The sequence below is a fragment of the Corvus kubaryi genome, unplaced genomic scaffold, assembly GCF_017639235.1.
Source record: "Corvus kubaryi isolate FWS band 111438036 unplaced genomic scaffold, C.kubaryi_AGA036_p1.0 66, whole genome shotgun sequence".
NCBI classification, from domain to species: domain Eukaryota; kingdom Metazoa; phylum Chordata; class Aves; order Passeriformes; family Corvidae; genus Corvus; species Corvus kubaryi.
Window position 1 is genome coordinate 4,798,109 of NW_024582054.1, and position 27,235 is coordinate 4,825,343.

A 27,235-nucleotide genomic window follows, 5' to 3' on the forward strand; every position below is an offset into this window, starting at 1 on the left:
TTAAGAAATTTAAATACATTATTCTTAAGACTTAAATATTAGCCACTTCTGTAAACAGCAATGAACCAAAATGTTGCTTCACTTCCATCAATAACTGTAATACAGATAAGCAGTGCATATATAATCTTCTTTCATGGGCTGGACATGTATTGTTATTTTAAGGAGATGATAATTTGTATTTACCCAGAAAAATTCCTGACATTTCTTTCATTGATGACACTTTGTAATTATTTTCTAGTTATCAGCCTTCTTTCTGAGGAAAAATATTGTAATACGATGAAGACGTTAGAAATAATAAATGTAAAGAACCTCAAGCCATTACTCAGCTTGAAGCAGATATGCTGTGGTGAAATAGCAATTACCCTGTTTCTTTACGTGTGTGGATTTTGAATAATATGAACTCTGTGACTACATCCCCCAGATTTGAAGATTTTAGCAAATCATTGTTATTTTTATAATAATTAACTCTTAATTTTCTTCTTCAATAAAATGCTTATGTTTGTAGGCGAAGAGATATGACCAGTTTCTGTGTTACTAACATTAAAAATATTTAATTGAATATAATTTTTATTTTAACATACCCAATTTTAAATTTGAAGTCCTACATAAAGACATTTGAGCACTTGTTTTTGACAAATAGAGGCAAAAAAAAAGACTGGCAAATTGTGTTGTTGACTACTCTTCAGATGTGCACCATATAAATATACAATTCATAAAGGCATTTTTTTAACTTAGAAGGAACTTGTCAAACTAACTTAGAATTTGGATAAGCACAAGGATCTTCACTCTCATTTTTTCTACAACCTTTTGGTTGTAGAAATCACCGTGTTAACCTATTACGGACATCTAGCAGTTGGAAAAAATTCCATGTCTCTAGGAAATAGAATTAACAACTCCTTTTTTGTTTTCATGTTGAGAGAACTAATTTTTACAAACATCCAGAGTAGAAGTGTGGGAGAACAGTATTTAAGTTGTGCCAATTGTATGTCTAAAGTCAAACGCTTCATGCCTCTGAAGAAGTAGCAATGAGATGTATGCACTGTTTAAAAGGGAGAAATACGATTTCTGGGGCTGGAGATTTTTTTGGGGTAATGAAAGCACAGAGCTCATGCTGAAGTAATTGGAATTCAGTCTCCTAATTAGGTTTTATAAATCTCATTATATAGAGTTAAAATACTTGGTTTCTTGACCTGTTTTTTTGTGTAATTGATAATGATGTTTCTTTTGGACTGACTGGGTTATTTCAACCCCTATACACAGGTCAGAACAAGGGTACCTGCCTGTTTACCAGTCTTCCTCCTTTTTCTAGTTGGATTTATCCTCTTTTGATCGCTTCCATAGATTTTGGGGTTTGGCTTTTTAGACTATTTCAAGGAAGTAAGTTTATTTTGCTATTTTATTTCTGCCTTTAAACAATGAGTATATTACCATGTCTGTAACTCATGCTCAGTAAATTAATGTGCTTTAAGTCCAGAAGGAGGAGTGTAGGTTCCCTTAAATAAAGAACAAGACTTTTGAAGAGAATGCTGTCATATTGGCAGGGAAAAACCCCCAAACAATCCACATTTTCCCTTGACGAGTTCTCGGTGGCTGAGAGCACACTCTTACTAAACATTTTAGAAGTCATTCTAGGTATGAAATCTCTATGAGAATATTCTGGTTGGAAGTCATCTGAGAAACAATGTGCCATAAAGGAAGAAATAATAAATATAGTTATACTACTGACTCTGCTTATAAAATATAACTTTATCATGTTAAAAGCATTGTTATACTAGCCAGAGTCAAATGGGATACAAATACATCTCTATTCACTTGTCATGTTACTTCTTATTCTATGTAGAGCACACCAGTAACAAGAGGTGCAAAGCATTAATTTGGAGGAGATGATATTCTTAAGGGAACATTCAGCATTCGTAGTGCTTTCTGAAAGTTTGGGTTTTGCTGTTTGTTTTTAGCACGAGTTGCCTTTTTAGTGCAGGGTGGTTTCTTGTGTGCTTTTTTCCCCTAGGTGATTTCAGGTGGCAATGTGTCATGGCAGTTGATAAGATGATTGGAGGTGTGGCTGATTCATTGCTGTTGATAGAATTTTGAGGCAAATCAACTGTTTTGATGAAACAGAAAATTGTCTTTTTTCCTTGGTTCTTGTTTCTCAAATTTTAATTGTGTTATATTTCTTAGTATTTTCCACATCAACTTCTGTTTGCCTATTCTGGTATCATATTCTTTTCCTCTTCCTTTCTTTCCCTGTTTTCCCCATAATAGAGATGGCCTCTTTTGAGTTGTTACTGAGCCATTATGATCATTGTAACCCACTCATCCCTTCATTTCTTACAAAATATTTCTGTCATTAGTGCTGTCTCATGCTTTGTGTTTTCTCCTTTAGTTTATGTAGCTTCCTTCTTTGATCCCTGTGTGTTCCTTCTCTTTTGTGTCTCCTGCAAGAAATTTCTGATTTTTAGTCACAGTAGAAACTACTCTTTGTCGAGAAGATAGAGAGGGGAGTGTGAGAATCTCTTTTAAGATCTTTTTCTCCTTTTGTTGAGAAGAAGAAGATAGAATGGGAAATTATTTTCTCTGCTCTCAGTATCTTCTTGGAAGCACTTTTTTCCCTACTAGGGAAGGTCTGTAAAGCTTTTAAATTCGGGAAGCTTTTAGTTGCCATAAGTAAGACTGGATTCAAAACCAGGTGGCAGAGATGAATAGGCAATGCCTCTTATGAGTGCTTTGTTGAATTCTACATCACAATACCTACCCTGATGAGATTCTTTTCTTCATACTGAAATAAGAATTTAAGTAGTGCACAGTGGATCACTGGATAATGCTTTAAGAAATATTAAAAAAAATAAAGCTATTGTTTTGGTATCTTTGTCTGTCTCTTTGTTGTCTAAATTCAAACTGTTTTTAATCCTTCAACCCCTGTTGTTTCTTGCATTATTGCTCTCAATGCACCACACATTGTTATTTCTGCCCAAGTTCCCTTCAATGAGAAAGGGTTGATCCATTGTTTCTTCTAACTTCATATTGTGGGGAAGTGTTGAGAGTGTGAACTACAGAGATATGTATTTGTGTTTGGAGTACCGCTATGATTATTAATATAGGTGTATTTTTTTCTTGTTCTCTTCAGTCTTTATTGCCATGAGCATGTAATTGGGTACTGAATTTAGTATTTGTCCTGAATGCTCGCCTCTCTGGAATATGTGACTCCAGGGGAGGAAAATTCTTCTACTGTGACATCAGTTAATGGTATTGTGTTGTATAGTAGGCATGAATGGCAGAAATCCAGCCGGTCGGAGGAGGCATGTAACTTCAGGTTCTTTTGTTGTAATATTCAGAGTTGGTTTAAGCTGGATACAAAGCTTTGATTAGTGCATAAAATCCCATCACTTTGGAAAATTAAACATACTTTAGCTACTGACTGAAGATGGGAGGGGATATGGATGATTTCTTGAGAGTCTAGATTTTACTTAGTCATGGGATTCATAGCTTGGATAATTTCCATAGAATAGAATGAAAATGTGAAGCATTATTTACATAGGTGTTTATAAAGTACAGTATAAAAAGTGTCCTTGTTCAAGTTTGAAGGTGATATCAGATTGGGGGAGGGCAGAGAGGGTGATGCAACTCTTAGCTCAATACACTTGAGAGCAGGGCTGCTGTCCAGAGAAACTTCAGCAAGCTGGGGGAATGGGCCAACAGAAACTTCAGGAAATTCAGTGAGGGTAAAAGTGAAGTCCTTCACTTGGGAAAGAAGAACTGCCAACAACAGTTCTGGGGACTTACAGGCTGGGAAACAGCTCCACTGAAAATTACCTGGGGTTCCTGGTGGATGGGGGGGTCTAGCTGCATGGGAGCCAGCATTATACCTTGGCAGCAGAGAAAGCCAGCAGCATCCTGGATGGTATTTACAGGAGCAGTCATATGATTACTTAATATTTTATTATTTAGTATTATTTATTGTATTATTTATAATCAATGAGAGGATTGTCTGCTACCATTTATGTTACTGTCCATTTTACAGATTTTTGCTTCTTCAACTTTGGGCAAATTTCCTTTCTTTTTGAGGGCAAACTTGTATATGTGTGAAATGTGTTGCTCGATTTCGGCACGTTGACGGAAGTTGGGAATACTTCACATGAAATTATTGCCTTTCTCACAGAAATAATTCCTATTATTCTAAATGTCTACATCTTAGATGAAGGAAAAAAGATGTGTTTACATGGTGTTAGTCCATTGTAGTGGATGTTTTGTGTTTTGAAAGGAAAAAGCTTCATGTTTGGATTCTTGTCCATCTCTTAATAAGTAGTTGCTGAGGAATGCTGCAAGGCTGTGCCAGTGCTTTTTAAAAAGAAGGATTATACAGGTATTTAAAATCTGTAGTGGGTATTCTCCAATTATGATCAACTTCTACTTTATTTAAACTCAAATCAAACTTGCTAGTTGCCCAGCTAGTGAGTATCAGCCTGAAGCATTGTGAAGGTGAAAACTTATCTAGCAAATGGGAGCCAAGTTAGATAGGACTGGCTTTCCTCACATTACTGCATTTGTATGTTTGTCAATGTCTTTTAAATATAAAGATTTACTCCCTCCTTTCAATTTTTAATACTTATAAGCTCTACTGACCTCTATCTTGCTTAGGCTTAATGCCTTGCACTTTTAAATTGGTTTTACTGTCACTTACCACATTTAACAAAAAACCCAAACCAACCAGTAAATGTAACCCTTCACAGATGTTAGCAGGGTTATAGCACAGTTGTTTTAATAAAGCACAGTAACAGCTTTGTTGCAGGAAATGAGGGCAAATATCTCTTCCAGTGGAAAATATGGGAAGAATTTAAAGAGAAAGAATATTTGGGCATTTTAGGTGGTAAATTAAAAACCTATATGCTTAAAGTGCTGAGGGATCTCTCTAGCGCAGTTATTAAGCCCCCCAGTTTTAGATCTAATTCCTGATGAGGCTGGTTGTGTTATAGAACCCCCATATGTCTGTAGGACAGGAGGAAAGGAGGGCCTTTCAATTCAAAAAGCCGTCTGAGTTGTGAAGTAGAAGTTAATCAGGTCTCTCTTGTACAAATTCTGAGTGGAATCTGATTCTGTTTTTAAAGCATGCAAGATTGGTGCCCAGCAAGGCTAAGGAGCAGGTCATGTTGTGTGTGATCACACAGCACATACAGGACAGTCAAGGGATCAGACCCAGCCAGTAGGGGTTGAGGAGAGGTGGGTTCTGCTGGTCAACCTGATCTCCTTTTATGACCAGGTGACTGCCCTGGTGGATGAAGGAAAGGCTGTGGATGTAGCCTATCTGACTTCAGTAAAGCCTTTGATACTGCCTCCCATGGCCTTCTCCTGGAGAAGCTGGCAGTCCACGGCTAGGATAGGTGCACTCTTGGCTGAGTTAAGAACTGGCTGAACAGACAGGGCCAGAGAGTGGGGGTGAATGGTACTGCATCTAGCTCACAGCCAGTCACTAGTGGTGTCCCTCAGGGATCAGTGTTGGGCCGAGACCTGTTTAATATCTTCATTGATGATCTGGATGAGGGGGTTGGGTCTACTATTAACAAATTTGCAGATGACACCAAGTTGAGTTGAAGTATTGATCTACTGGAGGGTAGTAGGACTCTGCAGAGGAAGCTGGACAGATGGGCTGAGACCAACAGCATAAGGTTCAACAAAACCAAGTGCCAGGTCCTGCACTTTGGCCACATTAACCCATGCAGTGTTGCAGGAAGAGTGGCTGGAAAGCTGCCCAGTGGGAAACAATCTGGGGATGTTAGTCAACAGCCGGCTTCCAGCATGTGCCCAGGTGGCAGGAAGACCAATGGCTTTCTGGCCTGTATCAAAAATAGTGTGGCCAGCAGGACCAGGGGAATGATTCTTCCACTGTACTCAGCACTGTTGAGGCCACACCTTGAGTGCTGTGTCTAGTTCCGGGCCTTACAATTCAGGGAGGACATTGAGGTGCTAGAGTGTGTCCAAGAAAGGGCAGTGAAGAGATGAGATACTATAATGGGGTATAGCCCTTTCCAAGTCAGGCCAAAGAATCAGAAGGGAAAAGCATACGTATCAAAAATTTAATGGAATCTAGAGTTACTGAATGAATTATTAAAGTCTGAAGGGAAAATAAGATAAAGTCAAAATGAGCAGATCACCACAGAAGATCAATAAATGTATGCAGAATTTTGTAAGCAGTTAACAAAGCAATTTAGGATTTGGTGGTGTGACAAAATGTTTAATTACCCAGATATCCTTTGAGAAAGGTATAATAGAGTAAGTTTAACAAGCATTCACTGGCGACTTTTTTTCCTTTTAGTAATGTCACAGTGTTTTGGTTTTTCTTTTTTTAGAAGGAAAATGAAAGCAACTTGCTGGAAAGTTTCTATAGATGTAGTTTTAAATAGTGAGAAACCAGCTAGGAACAGCTAAGTGAAAGGCAACTTGATTGATGTGACAGTGAAATGATGGTACTCACAATGTTTAGTAAAGAAAACAAAATAGAAACAGTGGATGTCAAGAAGCAGACTCTGAGAACTAATAGAACTAAACTTCTCAAAGGAATAAGGATTGAAAGGAAAGCTTTTTAAAAAACAACAACCCTCCCCCCCCCAACTTTCAAACTCATTTTAAACATGAGAGGTCAGAAGTGAAGGTAATCCAGTTGCAAAAGAAGGCTTGGAGCTCATTTGTTGATTTCAAACACACCAAGACATTATATGAAAAGGGAAAATAATCTTGCATTAGTAAGGTAATACAGATAAATATAAAAGAAAAATACCAGTTTAGAGAGAGAATTTTCATAAAGGCTAAGGCTCATAGATGCTGAAATGAGCACGATATGTCGAAGAAAGCAACACTGAATGTTAGAAAATTCTTCTACTAAAAGGAGGACCAAACCTGTTTTAAGTCATGCTGAGTAAGGACAAAGTTCGTAATTTTTTTTTTCTTTTTACATCATACTTTGCTAAAAAATTGTATACAAGTGCTAACCTTACTGTTTCTAGTATCAGTGAACTAGCATCTCTATCCATAGCAAAAAATCCCCCCAAACTGAGGTAGATTCTCTGCATAGACTGGATGTTTTCAAATTATCTGGTTGATGGTCTTCATGAGACGTAAATTACTGCAAGAAGAAATCTTAGAAATATTCTTAGTCAGAATTAGAAACGGCCACAAGAGTGGTTACTGAGAGATAGCAAATGGGAAAGAAGTGCTTATTTTTTAAAAATAAGGAAAAAATAACAAGGATGAAAGAGCAAACAGATTTGTCAAGAAAAATAGTATAATGAAAAAGGACTTCTTCCTATGGCAGTGTAGCAGAGGCCATTTAGATAGAAGCAGTAGCTCGATGTTGGGTTCAAATCAATTTACACATGCAGGCTAGAAATATTAAATATTCAAATGTTCGTTGTGGAAAAGTCAGTGAAACATCACTGTGAAGGGATTTTTCCTTGGCTCAATTTTATTATGAAATTTCATTTATGACCTGGAAATCGAAATGAACAGTATGCTTATTAATTTTTTTGGTAGCATGATGTTGACAGATGTGTCAGTATCTTAAAAAAAATGAGTATTGTATAAAAATGGTCCAAAATTAGTTAGAATACAATTCATCAAGGTGCTGTAATTAGAAATAACAGCACAAATACACCTGTTTAGGTGGAAAGTTTCTCAGGTTTATAGTAGATTCTGAACTGCCTGAGTCAAGCAAAATCTGTGAACTATCATACTGTGATGCATAAAAAAGATAGATTTCTGTTCTGTGCAGGTTTGTTAGGTCTCAGAATTCCGTATTCTGTTATGCAAACCTTAGTGAAAAAGCAGTGGACTGGGTTGTGCGAGAGCAAAGGAGACCATCAAACAATGTCTAGATGCCTAAATCAGACCTAGAAAATAACTACACCAATATGGAAAGACCTGGGATGAGTAGGAATGAATGAGAGAACTCTTGGGAGGATGTGGTAGCAGTCTTCAAATATGCACTTCTGCAAAGTGGAATGAAGGAAATGGTTTCCATAGTGAAAAGACAAAAGAGAAATTGTGCTTCATTTTAAGAACAACAACAACAAAAAAATCCAGATTAGATATTAAGAAAACAGTAAATAGCTTGGGTTTTTAAGTAACCTGTATTCACTAGGGGCCTGAAAAGACATTAGACAAAAGCTGAATGGAAATGGCATGAGGATAGTTAAATATTTCTAGAGGGCTTGGAATAGGAGATCTTTCATAGTCTCTTCTAGGTGATTTTTCATGTTTCTTTTCAAAATGTCTGATTTTTTATAAAGGCAAGAGGAGATGTCACAGAATTTCATAAAAGTTAGAGCTAGATGCAGTGACAGACAGCAGTAATAGGGAAACTACAATCCTCAAAAGAATTGGTTGTTGCAAGATCTAGAGTGGATATGTTGAATAAGACATTATGGGGAGGGTACAGTTTCGCTAGATTATCAATAAATCTATACCGTGAAATGTTGAATACAAATTATATCTGAAGGCACTCCAGTAACAGTCATCTGTGAAGTGCCTGTAAAACATCCTCAGTTAGTAAAGAAGAAAATTGAGATAAGCATTCATTCATGAGAAGAAGGTACATCAACAGGTACTGTGTAGTGTAATTTATTTTTCATTGTATATTAACAGTGTATATAACATTGCCAAGTAAATTTTTTCTTTGATGTATTTTATCTTTTATTCCATTTTTAATTCTGTTCATTTGAAAGCATTAAGTATGGATTCGAGCAGTCATGAAGCCTCAGTAAAAGTTAAAAATGGTTCGCATCTCAGGTTATGCAGTATTAACTTAAGCTGAGACCTGGAATTGTTTTTGTAATGTGAATACCTTATTGTTATAGAGAGAATCACTTAGGAAAAAATGTAATTCTGGTACAGAAGAGTATTTCCCCAAGCATTAAATTCAATTTTAAATCCAATTGTTGGTCTGCTAAGGTACATCTAGTAAATTTCTCATTGTCAAAGAAAACTCACAGAGCTCATAGACTTAGTAATCAGTGAAGCAAACTTCATTTTTGTACTAATACTTGAAAAAGGAGATAGGAAGAAAAGCAAAAGGGACAATGAAGGAGTTGATTGAGTATTAGTATTAATTTATAGTTTTGTGAATAAAGTAATAGTTTTTAGCTAAGACTGAGAGGCCTAAAATAATCTTTGAACTCTATGATTCACTTGGATTTCATGATGGAATATAGCAAGCATCGATTTAGTTTTATTGCGCAGATGTTGTATGTCTAGACTCTCTTACTAGAAGTCTCTGGAATTTTTCCTAACTTGAAACCTGGGGCTTTTTCTTTGTGGTTGAAGAAAGAAATGCTGTGAACTGGAGGAGGTTGTGGCTCTTAAGTCACTTGCCCATATGCTGTGGGAACAGACATGATATTTAGCGCAAGTCCAGTAAGCGCTTGGCAATTCAGCTGCCCCTAAAACAATCTGGAAAAAAAAGGATATTTGAGGGTAGTGATCAACAAGACTGGCAGAGAGGACTCCTTGTCCCAAGAGGGTGGAGAGATAAAGCAGAAGTATGCAATTTGTGTAGGGGTTAATACAGCATTAAGAATACGAGTATTGTATCACCCTCTGCCATCTCTCAGTCGACATCGGGAACTATGACCGTGGCAGTGGTGCTAGCACTGGTAGTAGAGCCATCGTTAGAATGGATTCACCACACGCTGCACAAACTCTCTGGAGATCAGGAGTAGATTCCACGATACCTGGCCTACGTTGAGTTCTCTGTTGCCATGGTTTTCCTTCTAACAGCTGTTTCCAAGACAGTTTATGTAAGGTTTCACAAACAGCAGCCATCACATTGGATGGCAGTCCATGCACACCCTTAGACTCAGACATTTACTTTGTATATTTGACAAAGAGCAGTTCTGCACTAAAAAGTTCTTGGTAAATGTTTGACTTGACAACAAATTCCAGTGTAAAACTAGATGAATTTTATCCATTCTTTCATGTGTGTCTGGTTTTTTTGAATCTTTGTGTTGTTAGCCATCTTATGAAACCCAGCAACTGGCTGATGATTTTAGCTTTTTTAGAACATTTTTAGCTTTTTTAGAACAGTCAGGCAAATAGTGACTGTAGCAAGCCCAGCAGATGATGTTCATGAACAATGTGTTGTCAAACTGTTATGATGATTTACCGAGACTGTTAAAGGAAAATTAATTAACTTGGTGTTAGAAGATGAAATGTGAGATAGACAGTCTTCCTTGTGCTTATTGATGAGGGCACATATTGTTTGAGTTTTTTAAGAAAGAACTTTAAAATCTTGTGTTGGTTAAGAGTATTAAATTCCTGGCATTGTGTGAATGTTTTTCAGACACTCCTTTGTAAGTATTTCGGGGTTATTGAAGTTTAACTAGACTCAGAATTCAATTGGTGGAAACTAGCTTACAAATTGTGCTTCATAAGCATTGCTTTCATATCTTTTCCTTCAGAAAAAAAAAGAGATGGGTGCAAACTGAAGCACAAGATGTTCCTTTTAAACATAAGGGAGAAAAAACTCAAACCTCTAAAAGTGGTCGAACACTAGGACAGGTGACTAAGAGGTTGTGGAGTCTTCATCCCCAGAGAGAGCTGGAACCTGACTGGACACAGCCCAATCAACTTACTCTAGTTGATTCTGACTTAAGGAGAGTATTTGGACCAGGCAATCTCCAGAGGTCTCTTCCAACCTCAGCTATGCTATGGTCCTGTGATTCTATATATGATAAAATGAGTTTGTATCTTTGAAGAAATCTGACTAAGTATTTGATACCTACTTGTACTAACTTCTTTCAACCAAATGATTTTTCTGTTTATTATTTTATTGGATATACTGCATTGGTTGACTGTTTTACACTGAACAAAGCAGACAAACCCAGTATTCTTAATGTTTATGAAGAAGGGAGGAAATACATTAAAAGCATAAATATGAGGTTTTTGGCTACCATGTGTATGAATACTATGCTTCACATGTTATAATTACAAATTACACGATAGTAACCCTTGACTTTTGGCAAGGTTGGGATAAGGTACATGTCTGAAAATTTAAAGAGTGGAATTTTGTTTAGATATATTTATCTTGTTTTTGGAAAATACGGTGGGTAAAGGTGCTAGAGACTATAGATGAACTCTAAAGGTCTTGTGATTTACAGGAAGAAAATCCTCTGAGGCAGGGAAATACAAACAAGTATTTAATGCTGCTTTACAAGAATTGCTCTTATATTTAGATGCCAAGGAGAGTGATGAGCAGGAGAATTCAACTACAGTGGACCACCCTGAAGTGGTTTTGAAGCACCTTGCCCCCGAGCAACCCTTTGAACAAGCCAAAATTGAAAAGGAAAAGAATTTTTTTTGAATCCTTTTGCCCTTTACCTTCCGTAGGCTATGAGTTCCTTGGTGCTATTCAAAGATGCATCAGATAATCTCACATCTGGATATTGTCTGTGGTTCTACTCAAACTCCTTGTAGTTATATGACAGGAACACTGAAATATGCAGGTGCAAAGAGCATACCAGAGTGCCTTGGCTTTACCTTGTGATATTTTCTATTGTCTGAAATGTTCATATGCTTGAAATGTAATGTTCTCATCAGGTAGTACTGTAGAATGTCCAAGTTAATCCCCTTCAGAAAGCTACCTTTTGCACTCATCTTTAGCAATGGTTTTAGTAAGTTTAGTAATGCTGTAATTTTAATTACAGTTCAGTACTTTTATAGTGCCAGACATACTGTGCAATAGGTGCTGTGTAGATAGTTGGCAATTGTAGGATATATAGCAGTCAGGATTAGATAGCGATAAAGGAGTCACTGAACTGCACTAATAAATCAGACCTGATTACAGTCTGTGTCAATGCATATGCAGAGATTAGAAGATGTGTGCTGATGAATAGACCATAGACTTTCTGCTTATGGTTTTTTTCTTTGTGTGAGGTAAATGAAGAGAAAATGGTGGTATTAAGAGTATGGTCCTAAATTACATGAAATATGTAATGAAGGCAGTAATAATAGAGGAGGTTGAATTAAACGTTCCTTCAGTTTTGTGAGGTATGTCACCTCTTGTTTTTAGCTCTGTTCATCAGTGTTTTCCTCTTTCCAAAATTTTATAGTAATCTTACTGTTACATGGTTGTCAATAAAATACTTTGCTTTACTGTTCAAATAATGTAAAATTTAGTCTCTTGAAGTGTCATACTGTGTCTAATTTCAGAAGAAATATAGAATTCAATTTTCTCTTCATTGTTTGACTTTTTTTTGTGCTTACCTTTCTCAAATTCTAAATCTTTTTTGCTGTAATCTCAGTTTTCTGATCACCTGTATGAATAAAAACAGCATTGTGCAAAAAGATTTGTGGATCTGAGTTCTCATTTTTAGCATATACAATATTGCATAATTTGCCCATATTAGTATTCTTTCTTGTATCATATAATATATTTTATTCAAGGAACTCAGAGTTCTCCATCAGTCTTTTGACTGAATCATTTTGTCCCTTTAATAGTAATTTTTTTCAAATAGATTAAACTGAGATATGGTTAAGTAGCTGAACAGAAAACAATTCTGTAGAAAAGCCGGAATAAAAATTGGATTAAAAACATAGTTTACCCTTTTATGGGTACAGTATCTTTGGTCTTTATTTCCTGCATGATAGAAACTGTATATAGAACTTCTAGCAGCAATTGAAGTTTAGCGGGTTAAACTCCTCTTGTTTAATTTGCAGCAGCTTCAGAATAGCCACAGGTGTTTTTTAAATTTAGGATCAGGTTCACTTTTGTATTAGGATGAGGGATTGAATAAGACGTATTGTTAGTTCTTTGACAGTGTAACTGTTCGTGTCTCAGGATCTGTTGGCACCTTTTCTGCAGTGCTCTAACTTCAGGCAGGCGTGTCTTTATACTGTAGCTGTAACCAGATGTAAGCACTAGGAGCATGGCAAGGCTTTTACTCCTCCTCTGTGTCCCACTATTCCCCTTTTTGCATGGGCGATACAGCACTTGCCCCTCACAGCTGCCCAAAACCCAAAAGATTCCCTCCCAGTAAAACTCTCAACCAAGTACTGCTCATCTGTTACAAAGAGTCCTCATTTGGAGAAGGGAAGCTTTCCTTTTATTTCTTATCTCATTATATTTGTTTTTATTACCAAATATCCACCTTTTTTTTTTTTTTCCCAGAGTAGCCTTTTAAAAATTTCAGCATAACTTTTTTGCTGTGCCATGAGAAGAATAAATCTTAAGTTTCTCGTTATAGAAATTATTAGAATTCTTTGATGAGTCTTGTTATTATTCCTGAATATTTTTAAAAGATTGATTTTTTTTCCATATGGTTTGTTTCATGAACATATGGGTCTGGTTTGTGGTTTTGGAAGATACTGTGATCCAGATTTTTTTTGCATGTCCTAGAGTCAAATATTGGGACTTTACAAAATTCTGTAATTACATACTGCAGAGTAGGAATTTGCATTCTACACATTCACTTCACTTACTTATTTTTTCTTAATACTTTATTATTTTATACTGGTTTCATTTGCAGCCTTTTCCTGTGCGCCTTCCAATATTTCTGGTTTTGTGAATAAGCCAGTAAATGATTTAACTAACTCATTAGGGTGTGTAGTGGGTATATGCATACATACTTGCACACCCTTACCCCACTGCACATTCAGAGATATAAATCAAGCAAGAGAGAGAGAGAGACTTAAATCACTGATTCCTTTTCATCTTTTCATGACTGAGGTTTTTTTGGTGTTTGTTTTTTTTTTTTTTTTTTTAAAGCAAGATGTGAATTTCTACCCTAGAAACATCATGAAAGAAAGGTAGGTACAGTGCCTTAGCACATTCTGCCCTCCCACCTTGGGCAAGTCAGTTAAAGCTGTGTTGAGTGAATGTATGTTAATTCCTGGGCTTTCTCTGCAGTTCAGGGTGAGGATTATGTGGGTTTAGAATAATATTCAGAGCATCCAGTTTACTGAGCTGGGAATAGCCTAAGGCTAACTTATAAGAGGGGAAAAAACCCAAACTCAGAACCCAAATGTCTGTGGACTCACCCTTTCTGGAGTTTGGGGTTTTTTTATGTGGGCTCCAGTCAGGTGCCTTTGTCTTCTTAAGATCCAAAACCTAGAGGAATTTTGTAAAGCTAGGCACTTTTAAAACATTTTTGTTTCAAACAAGGAAGAGCTCTTCTAATGACTCAATTTATCTCCTGGTTCAAACATTCACTTGGCAATGGGGGAACTAAATTTAGTTCTTTGTAAGCCTGCTGTTTCAAACTAAAAGTGTGGTCTTCTAAGAGAAACCTGTCCATCCTTGATAAGGTGCAGAATAGATTCGGTGCAGTCTTGTTCATGGCTGTCGATGAAACTGTGCTCTGTCATGTGGAGAAAGCCAAGCCAATGAGAGCATGCCTAAAAAGGTGCAAGATGTTGTGACACAGTGCTTAGCACTTCCAGCTCTGAGTAGCGAGACTGAAGTGCCTTAATGCTCTTTCCCAAGAGTGACTTGAGGATAAAATACAAAAGTACTTATGTCATGTCCCTCACCTTGTTGTTTTCTCTGTATTCCATTTTATGGCTTTCTACTATGGTGCCTGACAGCCTATAGCTCCCAGTAGCCAATATAAACTGGCTCACATAAAGCTACAAATGACTCACCCATGTAAGGAATATTCCAATAATGCATAAAATAAAACATAGACACTGTCAAATGCATCAAGAGCATTTAAATAATTCCTGTATGAAGTGGTGCTTAGCACTGTAAGGGGATACATGTGTGAATAGATTCCATAAGGCAAGAGCAAGTCAATTGTGTGTCCTGCCAGGCAGACCCGTCAGATCCACAACAATTAATTCTTAAAATTCCAGAAGGAATGAATTTCTGATGTCTCTGGAAAAGATACAATATCATTGTGTGGCTCAGATCCATTATGTTTCTTTCTTAATTAAAACTCATTCAACTTAGGAATTAAATATAACTCTCAAATTGTGCCAGCCAGGCTGGTATGCATACGTGCAGTGACGTTGTAAAGGTTATACTACTACAAAGCATCATCCTTCCAGACTGTAGCTGTATCCAGCCTTGATATTTACATACATTTTATGTCTGTAACAACAGGTTAGATGTTTATGTCTGTTTTTATTATTGTCATTAGCATAAAAAAATCAGGTATGTGGAACTTCCATCTCTTCTAGTTTCCTTTTATTTTGTCTTATGCAGCATAATAGTGCTGGAAACTGCTGTTGCTCTATGTGTTTTCACAGATGTATATCTTTCTATGAACATATGTTATACTTGTCTTAGTTTGATATACAAATTTTTCAATCTGGTCCTTGGTACAGTTCATTTGAATAATTTTCCCATCTATCCTGGAAGTCTTTTAGAAGTTTGAAATTTTAATAAGCCTATTGGAAAAACATGTTAGCCTAAGCAGTGAGTATCCTTGGTTAAAGAAGTTATGATTTTTAAATATTTATCATTCACCCTAAGCTCCTATGTTTCGTTTCAAAAAACATGATCAGTTCTTTTCTCAATGTATTTCAAAAGGATCTCTCTATCTGAATTAACCTAATGAGTAAGTAGGTTTCTCCTAACTGCCTGGAGGAAGCACATAAAACACTTGACTCTCTCACTGCCTAGTGATTCAGTAGCTGTGATTCCACACAACTGAGAGTAGTGTAGTGTCCTCTAAAACCAACAATGTCATCATTAATTCATCAGAAACACAGCTGTGAACTTTGGTTGTTCTTTTTTACCAAAGCAACTGGGCAAAAACATTCCAATGTGCAGTAAAGAAAGTTCCAAGCAACTGGGGTGCACAGTGCTTTGTGTTTAAGCCATTGACCTTGTAATGTGATCACACAGACTTTTTGTAAATTAATCTTTCAGATCTTATGAGTGATCTTATGACATGTGAACTTTGACTTCATGGGCAAAAGACAGACTCCAGCTTCAGCAGTCACCTGTATCCCAAATGCATGATAAATTTACATAACTTTCTTTTAAAAAACATGAACTTTTGATGCTTTCAAGTCTCTTACTAGGGGAAATATTAGACTTTTTTTCCTTTTTGTGCAATGGTGTACATCACTGAGTATAAATGGGATTATCACAAGCTTCATTTAAAAATATATTTTAGCTATTCCTATTGCAAGTATACATTTCAAACTGCAAAATATTAACTTTTCCCTGAGTTACATGCAGCTGTATCATTTTACATTTTTGTAATTTGTTTGTTGTTTCTAGCATTGTTTTAATTTCTCTAAAAGCAAAATTTCTTAGAATCAATATTTACTCAGCTGTTTTGAATTGCATTTTACATATGAGCACATTCTGCAGAAAATGGTTGAAAAATTCAAACACTGGAATAGTCTCCTATCATCAAGACATTATTTTGTAAACTATGAGTCTTTTTACTATAAAGCCTTCTGCATGAGTGTAATTATTTTTTGTCCCTGGTGCAGGAAAGCTGGTATGCTTATGCTTAGTATACGCTGTTTGGGCTATCTGATTTCCTGTACATCTGTCACTTGGCTTGTGGCGTGCTCCTCGGTGATGAGGAAGAAGTACAGGAACCTGCCCACTGTGATTGTGTGACCTGTTGAATGCCATTGTTGTTTCTAGTTACAAACATGCAGCCATCTCTTATCTATCAGGCATGGATTTACCAGGAAGCAAGTAAGTGGAGAGAATGGAAAGTGTACTACAGCAATGGGTTGTGTTCCTTTCGGTCTATAGTTTCCACAGTCAGATCAACTTACTGTCTCTCTAAACTGAGTAAAGGCTTTCTTGCTTTTTAGCTGTATGCAGATACCTGTGCTTCTGATTACATGAACCAGGATAATAACAATAACGAACTGCAACACTTTGAATGCATGTACTTTTTTAGTTGTCCTTCTACAGGACATGAGGAAAAGAACAGCTGAAGATGCTGAAAGTGGTTTGTATTGCTAACGCCTAGGGAATTGAAAACTATTATAAAGTTAGTGGCAGAAAGTAGCTGAGGTTTTCCCTCATTGCCTCAGAAGAAAAAGAGAAGTTTGCTCTCTTACCTGTTCTTAAAATGATTATGCTGTTTCTATTTTGGCAAAGACATAAAATACATGGGTTTTGGTTATAATAATATATGAAATTTATCATGCCAGCAGGAATGTAGTCATTAGTACTGTTGCACATTTACTTTGTTAGACAAGCCTGAGGAAAAAGTGTGTTTTAATAAACAAAACTGAAGTTTACTTTAACAACTAGACTTTCTGAGCGGTGCCTTCTGTAGTTAGAAAAAAAAAGGAATAATGTTATAATTTTGCACTTTTTTGTGTCTTTGTAAAAACAGCTGCCAGACATTAAGTGGTAACAATAGATTAGCATTTGTATTATCTTAGTCTCAGCATTTTATTGTTACTGTTATGTGGTAAATGAGAATTTTGTGGTAATATATATTTGAATGTTTCAAGCTTTAACTCCTGTTCTTGTACTTACTGAAAGGTTTTGTGCCCCGCCCCCTATCCAAAATCAAGAACGGGTGCAGGAAGGCTTGAACTCCAAATAAAATGTTTTGCCTGGGGCAATATTGTTCATCACATTCTTCCTAAAGGCTTTTGGGTTTTCCTTTTGAATGGAAATACAAGAGCCAGATGCAGTTACCTCATTTCAAAATACCCTTCCATTCTTCAGTAAAGAAAAAGCTTCATATTTTTCTCTTTCTATTTAAAAAATGTTATTTCAGCACTTCATAAAATATATGCCCACATTGACAAACACAGCTACAACCTGACGTTCCCTGTAGAAGCTTTGCACTTGCCTTGTGGCAACAGGCCCCACCAAATAGAACTGATAAAGAATTTCCTTTCTCTGGGCTCTCACAAGCAGAGACAGAGATGTGGCACAACTATCCATACCCTTACTCATTTGTCTATACTTATGTACAGGGATCTTTCCTTTAAAAACAATGACAGTTTCATAGATTTTAGATGGGGTCTTCCTTTATGAGTGTAATTATCCATGCCATGAATTGAAAAGTCAGAAGCATTTCAGAAGCAGTAAATGGGAAGCTGATTTTTTTTTTTTTTTTAAGAGACTTAATAGTCCTGAGACTGTGAGGTAGGATTCCGTAATTGCAATTCACACAACTACAAATATTGACAACTTCTCTTTCTTATTCCCATAAATTGTGTAATTTTTAGTACTGTTAGTGCTCTAGATTTTAGCAGTGCCATAATTGCACTAGAATTTTTGCTCCTATTAAAACCCAAGCCTTTCTTTAAAACTGTAAAAATTAAAGTATTAAAACAAGAAAAAAAATATAGTTTCAACTGTACTAGACCTGATATTTTTGGAGAGGTATGCTGTCTCTCAGTGTTTGAATTCTTGCATTTGCCGATACATGGCAATACTGTACATGCTGTTATATTGACCTTGTGGGAGCAAGACAATGAAATGCTAAATCTCTGTGATACATTATGGGTCTTGTTATTTAAAGCTACATGTCTTTGGAATTCCATATTTCAATATATTTCTTCACAGTAAGCTTCTGAAAAGTAGTATATTTTATAGCTTTTTCTGTGACATGCCGAATTTCTTTTGTAATACTGATTTCTACTTCTTCCCATTTATTCTCTTTTGGCTGAGTACCCTTTTAATTGTGTTGTCAGAAAGGCTTAAATTTTAAAACAGTAATTAGTAAGCAAAATTCTAAGTGTTCTGTCTTTAAATTTTAGCTGGGTTGAATTACAGTCCACGGTACTGGTGTTTCTCTGCTGCCTGTGAGGACCGTGGGGAGCTACAGTTGACATTAGCACTTTTCTGAGGCTCTTGATTTAGGTGGTCTGAGTGTGAAACAGAGAGAGGATGTCAAAAACTCTGTTAGAAAACCATGTTCATCAAAGAGACTTTGCTTTACCTTAACTTGGATAACTGAGATTGCGCCCTACCTGTATTACTTCACTGGAGAACCCTGTGGGTTTCGCATATAGCAGACCTTCCTTCATGTAATACTTCTCCTATCAGAAGAGAGTATTTATGCCTTCAAAATATGTACTGCAGGTCAGGTTTACCATATAGGTTAATATGTTATTGAGAAAAAGTAAATATTTAGAGATGCCTGTTGCTATTGATACACAAGGCCAATTAAGAGTCACTTTAAAAGAGATCTCTAAAGAGTGTAAGAAAATTGAGTCTGAAGCTTCTGTCTGTAGTTGCTTTAGATGAGTCTTTATGCCCTGCTGCTCCTTGGGCCAGTCCTTTTCATATTTAGTAAGACTAAAGTACACTTAACTGCATAGGTCACCTAAATCATGTGTTTGTGGCTTCTCTGTTTTCATAGAATTATAGAAGGATAGAATGGTTTGGGTTGGAAGGGATTTGAGCATCATCTAGTTCCAACTGCCCTGCTGTGGCTAGGGATGCCTTCCACTAGACCGGGTTGCTCCGAGCCACATCTAACATGGCCTTGAACACTTCTGTTCTTGAACATTTTCTGTTCCTCCAGTAGATTATAGACCTGTAAGCATTCTTAAACTCTCTAGATAGTTTGTTGCAGTTTTAAAATTGCTGCATGAGAGGGTGATCCCTTATGCTACATGATCTACTTCTTGGAAAAAAATATTAAGCCAGTATGACCAAAAAAAAAAAAAAAAAAAAAAAAAAAGGGGTTTTTTTAAGAAAAAAGCTGCAACCACATCAAGGCATTTTTGTGGCTTTGCTTAAAATTAAAGCCACAACTTAATATTCAAGGAAGAGATTTCTATGGAATGAAATCTGTTAAATGCTTAATAACAAACAGTTAAAAACACAAAATGGGATGTTTAGGAAACTGTTTTTGAATGCTAAATAGCCTAGATTGCAGAAGTTCTGCTTCTTCAGTAGAGGCTAGAAAATGAGTCTTATTCTGAAGAATGGACTGTAAATACCAGTTCAGGAATTCGTGTCTTATATTTTCACACACCGTCAGTGTGTTTAGTTAAAGCCAGCTTGCTTCTATCATAAGAACTCTTATAAGAACTCTTGAAAATGTATGGAATCAAGTGTTCTAAAACCAGGGAGATATCCATTTGTTAAGAAAGATTTTAGAACTGAGAGAAAATTTTTACAGTGGATCATATAGGGAAAAATGCTTAGGTTTTTTCTATCTACAAACACAGTAGATTAGAAGAGCTAATTTTGAACTAATCTGAAGTTAGAAGAGCTTGCAAAACATCTGTTGACAGCCTTGGAGCAGATGGATTTTCAAATTCAAAGTGATTTAAATCAGAGACTTTTCTCATAGTTTAGTATTTAAATGGAGGGGGATTTACATTATGATTTATGCAGCTTTTAAAATTCTTAAACTTTGAAATTACATTCTCTAAGGAGCACTGAACTCTTACTGTTTAGGGACTAGTAGGATATCCAGTTGTAGAGGCTCTTTACATCAAGTCAGTACCTCTTTGCCCTAGCCAGGAAAATATACTCTATGCACATTCAATTAGACAATTTAATATATATTTATTTAGAATTGTAGTTCTTATCTTTTTCTTCGATTAAAGGTACTGAATAAAATTGCTTCCTTTGTTAATTCCTGCTCACTTGAAATTTGTGTCCTGATGCTAATGATGAAAGCTGGAGTGAAATTGAGTAACAGGACAATGTTGAAATGTAATGAAAGTAAATTTTTATTAAACAATATATACGAAAGTCAAATATGCTATACAATTATAACCAGTGTTTGGACCTTAGGGGAAATGGTACAATATAACATGATGCATAAGTCTTATGTTATATTAGCTCCTAAAATGACAGAAAAAGCCGTCATGCTAATAGCAATAAATATTTTAATGAGATATATGTGATATTTTAATGCTTTATGTTGAATACAATACTGCTTAGGGCCTAAAGACTGCAAGTACCGTATTTGGTTCAGTTAATGGGAACAGAGCTTCAAAGTCATAATCTTCCTCTGATGTATATATACTCAGTTGAGAAAAATGATGATGCAATTTTCAGTTACTTGAAAAATACTTATTTTTTATTACAATACATGCCTGATAGAAATGTTAGAAACCTTAAGCCTTTGTGACATTTTCAAATTCTGTTTCCTAAAGATACCTTCTTAACACTTGTTTAGGACATACAAATTTAGATTTTAGTGCACATGGGTGAGAACTTGATAATATGTAAGCACCTAGAAAATGTTATACAACCTGTAGATCAAAAGCTACCATGAAATGAAGTTAAAATTGAAAATACGGGTAAAAAGTACAACTTGTAGCAGAAATTCAGAAATAAAGCTTTTTGGGTCTTTAAAAATTATGGAATTATTTCCATAGACTTCCAAGAAATAATTCCCACTTACAGCCATCCCACTTACAAACCTCTTATATCGTAGTATAGTACCATGTAAACGCCGCAGCTGTGAGCAATGTAGCTTAGTGTCTATGGTGTCAAATGAAAAGTAAATAACTGCAAAAGATCTTTTGGCTTCTTTTTTTCCCCCCCTACTTCTCTTACCTCTGGCAACCAGTTGCTTTCACTTTCTAAAGTTTACAGTGTGGCATAGCTGATGAAACACAGTTTTCCTTTATTTGCATTCAAACCACAAGCAATTTACTTGATATTTTTGAGAAAGATAAAATTAAAACAAGTGTTATGCCTCTTTGTAATGATGGAAAGAGGCATGTTTATGACAAGTTCTTGGAGGCAAAACTGATTTGTTTTTACCTGTATAACCTATAGGCTGCTGTTAAAAAACTGCTGCAATTATCATGTCTCATCTCCACAGTTTTCACCTACTTTGCTACTCCAAGTAAGACAAAACTGTATAAACTCATGTCTCCTTTTGATTTCTATTAAAATTTCTCTTTGTCAGAGAAAGAGGGGAAAAAATTTTTTTGGGTTTTTATTTTCAATTTCTTAGTGAAGTTCATTTTCTCTTCTAAAATTCTTAAAGTGGTTTTTTAGTGGAGATTTTATATTTTTGCATGAGGCTGATAATCACTTTGATGTTGAGGTTCTGATGGCTCATAATGTTACAAGTTGAATTTTCTTTTCAGACAGTGATGTTACCAGATGCTCACTAATCTCCTCCTCTTTTTGTCTGGTGCATCTATTTTCTTACCAAAATACTTCTGTTCTTTCTGCTTTTTGGCTCTTAGCAGAAGCAGATACCAAAAGTTGACTAGTAGACCTTTTCATTCTTCCCTTGCACAAACAGAAACAGTGGAAGAAATAAGAGAAGGGAAAATTTAACTAACAGAAGGAAAGACAGCAGAAGGAGGGAGAAGCAGAAGCAGGAGATTTTCTCCTATGGCTTAGGAGTCCTGTTCACTCTTGAAGATTTTTGCCTTTCCTGTAACACTACAGAAGTCCGCAAGCCCACTAGACATAAGTACAGAACCACCAGATGGTGAATCATGATTGTAGCACAAGGAGCTCTTAATTACTGAATACATTATTCAGCTTTCAGCCTCAATTTTTAACACCGTCAAATCCATACACATTACTGGCCTCTCCAAACCATGCTCATTGAGTTGTGAGCATGTTTCTGGCCTACTCCCTTTAATATTTTCTGTCGTGACATTCTGAGCTAACCCTTCTGAAACAGCCTTAGAGAGGAAAGATTAACTTTTTTCTTCTACATTCATTAAGATTTTTCTCTTAACATAGTGTTTGTAAAACAAACCAGCAACCTTTAGAAGTAGTAAAATAACATGCTGAGCACTTAATTTCTTTGTGAAAGTGGATGTGTGGGTCTCTGTACGGGGTTTGGCTGGGATTTTAATGTTTTTCATAGCAGCCTATAGGGTGCTGTGTTTTGGATTTGTGACCAAACAATGCTGATAACTCACCTATGTTCTAGCTATTGCTGAACAGCATTTGCACAGCATCAGCGCCTTCTCTGGTTCTCACTCGGCCCTCCCAGTGAATAGATTGGGGGTGTACAGTAGGCTGGGATACAAGACAGATGACCCAGACTAACCAAAGAGATATTCCATGCCAATGAATATAACCTTATGCATAGTAGTAAAAAGGGAAAAGAGAGGGTTCTGCAAAGTTAATCATTTTTTGCTCAGAACTGGCTGGGTGTTGGTCTACCCATGGGAGATGCTGAGTGATTGCCTTTGCATTGCTTGTTTTGTTATCTTTCCCTCTCTTTGCTTATTAAACAATTTTTATCTCGATCCAAAAATTTTACTGTTTTTACTCTTTCCTTCACTCTTTTTCTCTTCCTTTCCTCTTACCTTTTTGGGGTGAGAGGGTGGGGAGTAGGCAAGCAGCTGTGTGGTGCTTAGCTGTCTGCTGGGGTTAATCCGCAGTGGACATACTACATTAATTTGAATCAGTTTACAAGTTATGGACACCAAGCTGACTTCTGTGGTGCAAGAGAATTTCGGGCTTTCAACATTTCTGGAAATTGTAAGAAGCTCTTCCACAGTGACATGATGCATGTGGTTTTTATGCAGCATATTAATAATATTCCACAGTTGCACTGCCCAGTACTGTTCATAGACAAGTGCATGATGCTTGGGTGTGATGCAGAAAGGTGAGAACTTGGAGCTGATGGTGCATGTTGAGTTGAGTAATATAGAGACAGAAGGCAAGGATTGCCTTTTCAAAACAGAACAGAGCTGTTTGAGAAATTGTCAATTGGTTATTAAATAACTAAAACTTACAAAACTTCCCCGTGCTGATCTGTCAAAAACCTGAACTCTGTCTCAATAGATCAGTATTCTCTTAAAATTGAGGAGTTCATCAGGAAGAAAGCAGTTACCTTAGAATTGACTGTTTTTACACCAGTAAAAACATCAGCAAATTAGAGCATCAAAGTAAATTATTTCAAGCAAATAAAGTGTTATGAGAACTATTGATTGCAGCACCTTCAGGCTAGGGAAAAAATTTCCACATTTATAGATGTGCCAGCAACATGAGTCCTTAAATATCCTGACTTTCTAGTGCTTGCTCATTTACCGTGTGTCATTTTATGATTATTTACTATAATTAGAAATAATCCTGACATGTCAGCTTTCTCCCTATGGTAAAATCTGATAAGGGCTTTCAGTGTTAGTCTGTTTTTGTTACTGTGTAGATGTAGAAAGAAAGCCTAAAGATTTGAACTTTAAAACTTGTAGTCACAGCAGGGCTGTCCACAGCGAACTACAAGTTTGCATTCCTACCACATGCAGTAAGGTTTTCTCTATAGACTCCTGTCACGGAGAAATTCAGCAAGGAACAAGAAATCTTCAGTCAGAGGAGGGCCACAAATGTGTGAGAAGCTAACCACACATAAACAGTAAAGGTCATTAGCAGGCTCCTAAACTCCTGGCTAGGAATTAGTTTTTTGGATCATTAACGGTAAAAAAGCCTAGGAAATGAATAGGACTCAGTGTCCTATTAAAAATTAGCCAGAACAATTAAAAGGTTTTCTAGTTTTTAATGGGAACCAGACCTGATACCTCATTTTCCCTTGTCTAGTGGGCTGTTTCTGCATTTTGAATGACATTAATTTTATGTCCTTGTATTTTTAAAGAAATATCTTGAAGTATTTATTCTGTATAGGAGTTGTAAATTATTTACAATGAGGGCAGTGAAAGCTTGGGAGATAGAGAATCCAGTGTCTCCCTAAGACTGTTACTGATCCAAGTGTCATGACTCTGAACTATTACAGTTAGTTGTGACTGGATTGCTTCTGGTGTGTGCAAATATATACTCTGCAGACTCCTAATACAGTTGTATTATGCAATTCCATGAGTTCAAATGCTCATTTGGTTGCAAATGCACAGCCTTTTTTGCTGTGAGATGACTTTCCCTACAGTGTTTCCTTAAACTCTGTTTCCTCATTTCAACAGCAGCATTTCTGCTTTCATTTCAATGTAAATTCCTGGCTGCTGAGTGGATGACTGATGGCTATTTATCTTCTCCACTGTGTATTTTTCCTGAAGCCTATAGTCATCTCCTGAGTTTGGTGAAAGAAAATAGCAGTGCGCCTTTAGTATTCTGAAATGTAATTTTTGGAGAGGTTTATTAAATACTGTCCTTATCTTCACATGCATGTCTTACAAAAAATCCAAAGGGAGAAAGAGAGAAAGAGAAAGAGAGAAAGAAAGAAAAAAAGAAAATAGAAGGAACAAAGGAATGTTTTACACTGTCTGCTTTGGCTGCAGGCCTGCCACTCTGGAGAAAAACAAGCCCACTAGCTCCCAAACTTTTTAACTCTGTAGTTGTTTTACTCATTTCCCTCCCCATATGTCTTAGGCTCTAAATCTTCCCACTTACCCCTCTGGTAATAATCAAGGTAATCTATGAATACAAGCCGTATGATTTTCCTGAAAGAAAAAAAAAAAAGAAGAAAAAAATTTTGGATGAAGGAAAATGGACTGTAGATAAATGGGGTGGGGATGGGGGAAATGAAAGGACCAAAGAAAGGCTGGACAAGATGATCTTCCTCACGGTGTTAATCTTGTACTGATCATTCATTTGCTCCATATACATAATTTCTTTCTGCAGTGAGTGAATTGCCCTGTCATTAACATAAAATTAGCTCTAAATGATCTTGGCCAAGAGCTTTGAAATAAATTAGTATAGAACCACACACTCAAAACCATGTGGGAATCCGTGTGGATTTCCAGATGTGAGAATCATCTGTGTTACAAATATAGTTATGTTTACATAGCATAATCTGCTCTGTGGATATACTCTCGATGCAGCTGTGCTTCCAGTAGTGGTCTCTTATGTTAGGGTCTTCCTGTGTGAATGTGTTGTGTTTCTTACAGTGAGTCCATTCCGATAGTCACTACTTGGAAACAAATGTTGTCCTGCAAATTAAAATACTTTTTCAAGACATGGAAGGACTTTAGTATGGGCCAGTAGATTACATTGAAAGTGAAAATTTGAAAAATTTCATGTTTCATCTTTGAGTCATCATAGTGTTTTCATACTAATTGTTTTCCACTGTCTGAGTTATTTTTCATCACTGAGTACTTTCTGAACTAGGATTAAAATTTAGAAGCATGAGTAAAGTTTGAAGATGTCATAATATTTTGCACGTTATCTATGTAAGTGCTTAAGCTCATGGTTTGATTTCAGTTATATTATCAAAAATACATTGATTGATAACAAGATTAGATGAATCTCAGTATAATTGCCTGATTCTGTATTCATCTAAATAAAGATCTCTACCCATAATGATAGTCTGTTGATGCTCTTTTTTCCCCTCCCCCACCTTTTTTTTCGCACGTTTAAAAGCCCTGAACATCTTGATTTCTTTAATGCAGTTGCCTTTTGTTTTATGTGTAAGAAGGAAACTTGGAGTATCTTCGGGAAGGAAATTGATATCTGCAGGAAAAGACTACTGGGTTAAATAACTCTATAGAGTTTATACACATTAGTTAGTGCCTGAACTGTACAGTATTCGGTCTGTAGCAGTGATTATTAGCTATTATTAATGTTTGAATATGTGAGTACAGAATGGTGACTGAAGGTAACCTAAAATGTCATTCTTTTTCACTTTGTAGTGTCATCTTGTAAGTTTTAATAGCCACGAGTTTTTCAAAGAAATACTCTTTCCTTGCTGACTGAAAACCGTCCCCACTGATGAACAAGAATAATCAGTTTTCAGGTGTAATCCATACACCCTGTGGTACTTTGTCTGTAGCCAAGTCATTTCATAGGTGTCAAACAGGATAATATGACTCCAATAGTTGGATCAGAGACCTTCAGGGAAAAAAATATCAGCTAAACATCTGATACTGATCCTCTGAAATGACAGTAGCTCCATCCTCTAGCACAATGTAAAGTAAATTCTCTGTAGAGGTCATTACACAATGAATACAATTTTTGTTTTACATAAATCACTATAGCCTAAGAGTTCACTAGTGTGTCAGCTGATCCTTTATGTCTTGGCGGCTGGGTAAAACTGAGATTTTGATTGTAGAAAGCATTTTTTTCTATTAAATGTTGCATAGTGTTCCAACATTTTTAATATATATTACGATATCTTTTACAGCTTCTATTTAATAGGCAAATGTATTATACATATCTAAAAATAGTCTTGTACTTATCATTATAATCTTTAAATTGTCAGGGAATATTGTGCTTCTCTGTTTTTAGGAGCATTAAAGATTGTAAAAGCTGGAAGTAAGTCCCTCTTGCTAATCTCTTTAAGCAAAATATCCTTTGCTATTCTTCACCATAACCAGCTAATATCAGTCATTATCTTTAATAACAAATTTTAAGAAACTTCCAGTAAAGGAGACCTGTGTGATAAAAATCATGGGAGTGTGCTGCTCTCTGAATAAGAAA

The 27,235-nt window shown here is 36.2% G+C and overlaps 1 protein-coding gene across 5 annotated transcripts in view; it reads left to right on the forward strand.

Annotated features, from left to right (window-relative positions):
- Positions 1–27,235, forward strand: part of FSIP1 (fibrous sheath interacting protein 1) — a 72,682-nt gene that overhangs the window by 41,066 nt on the left and 4,381 nt on the right. The window lies entirely within an intron of this gene.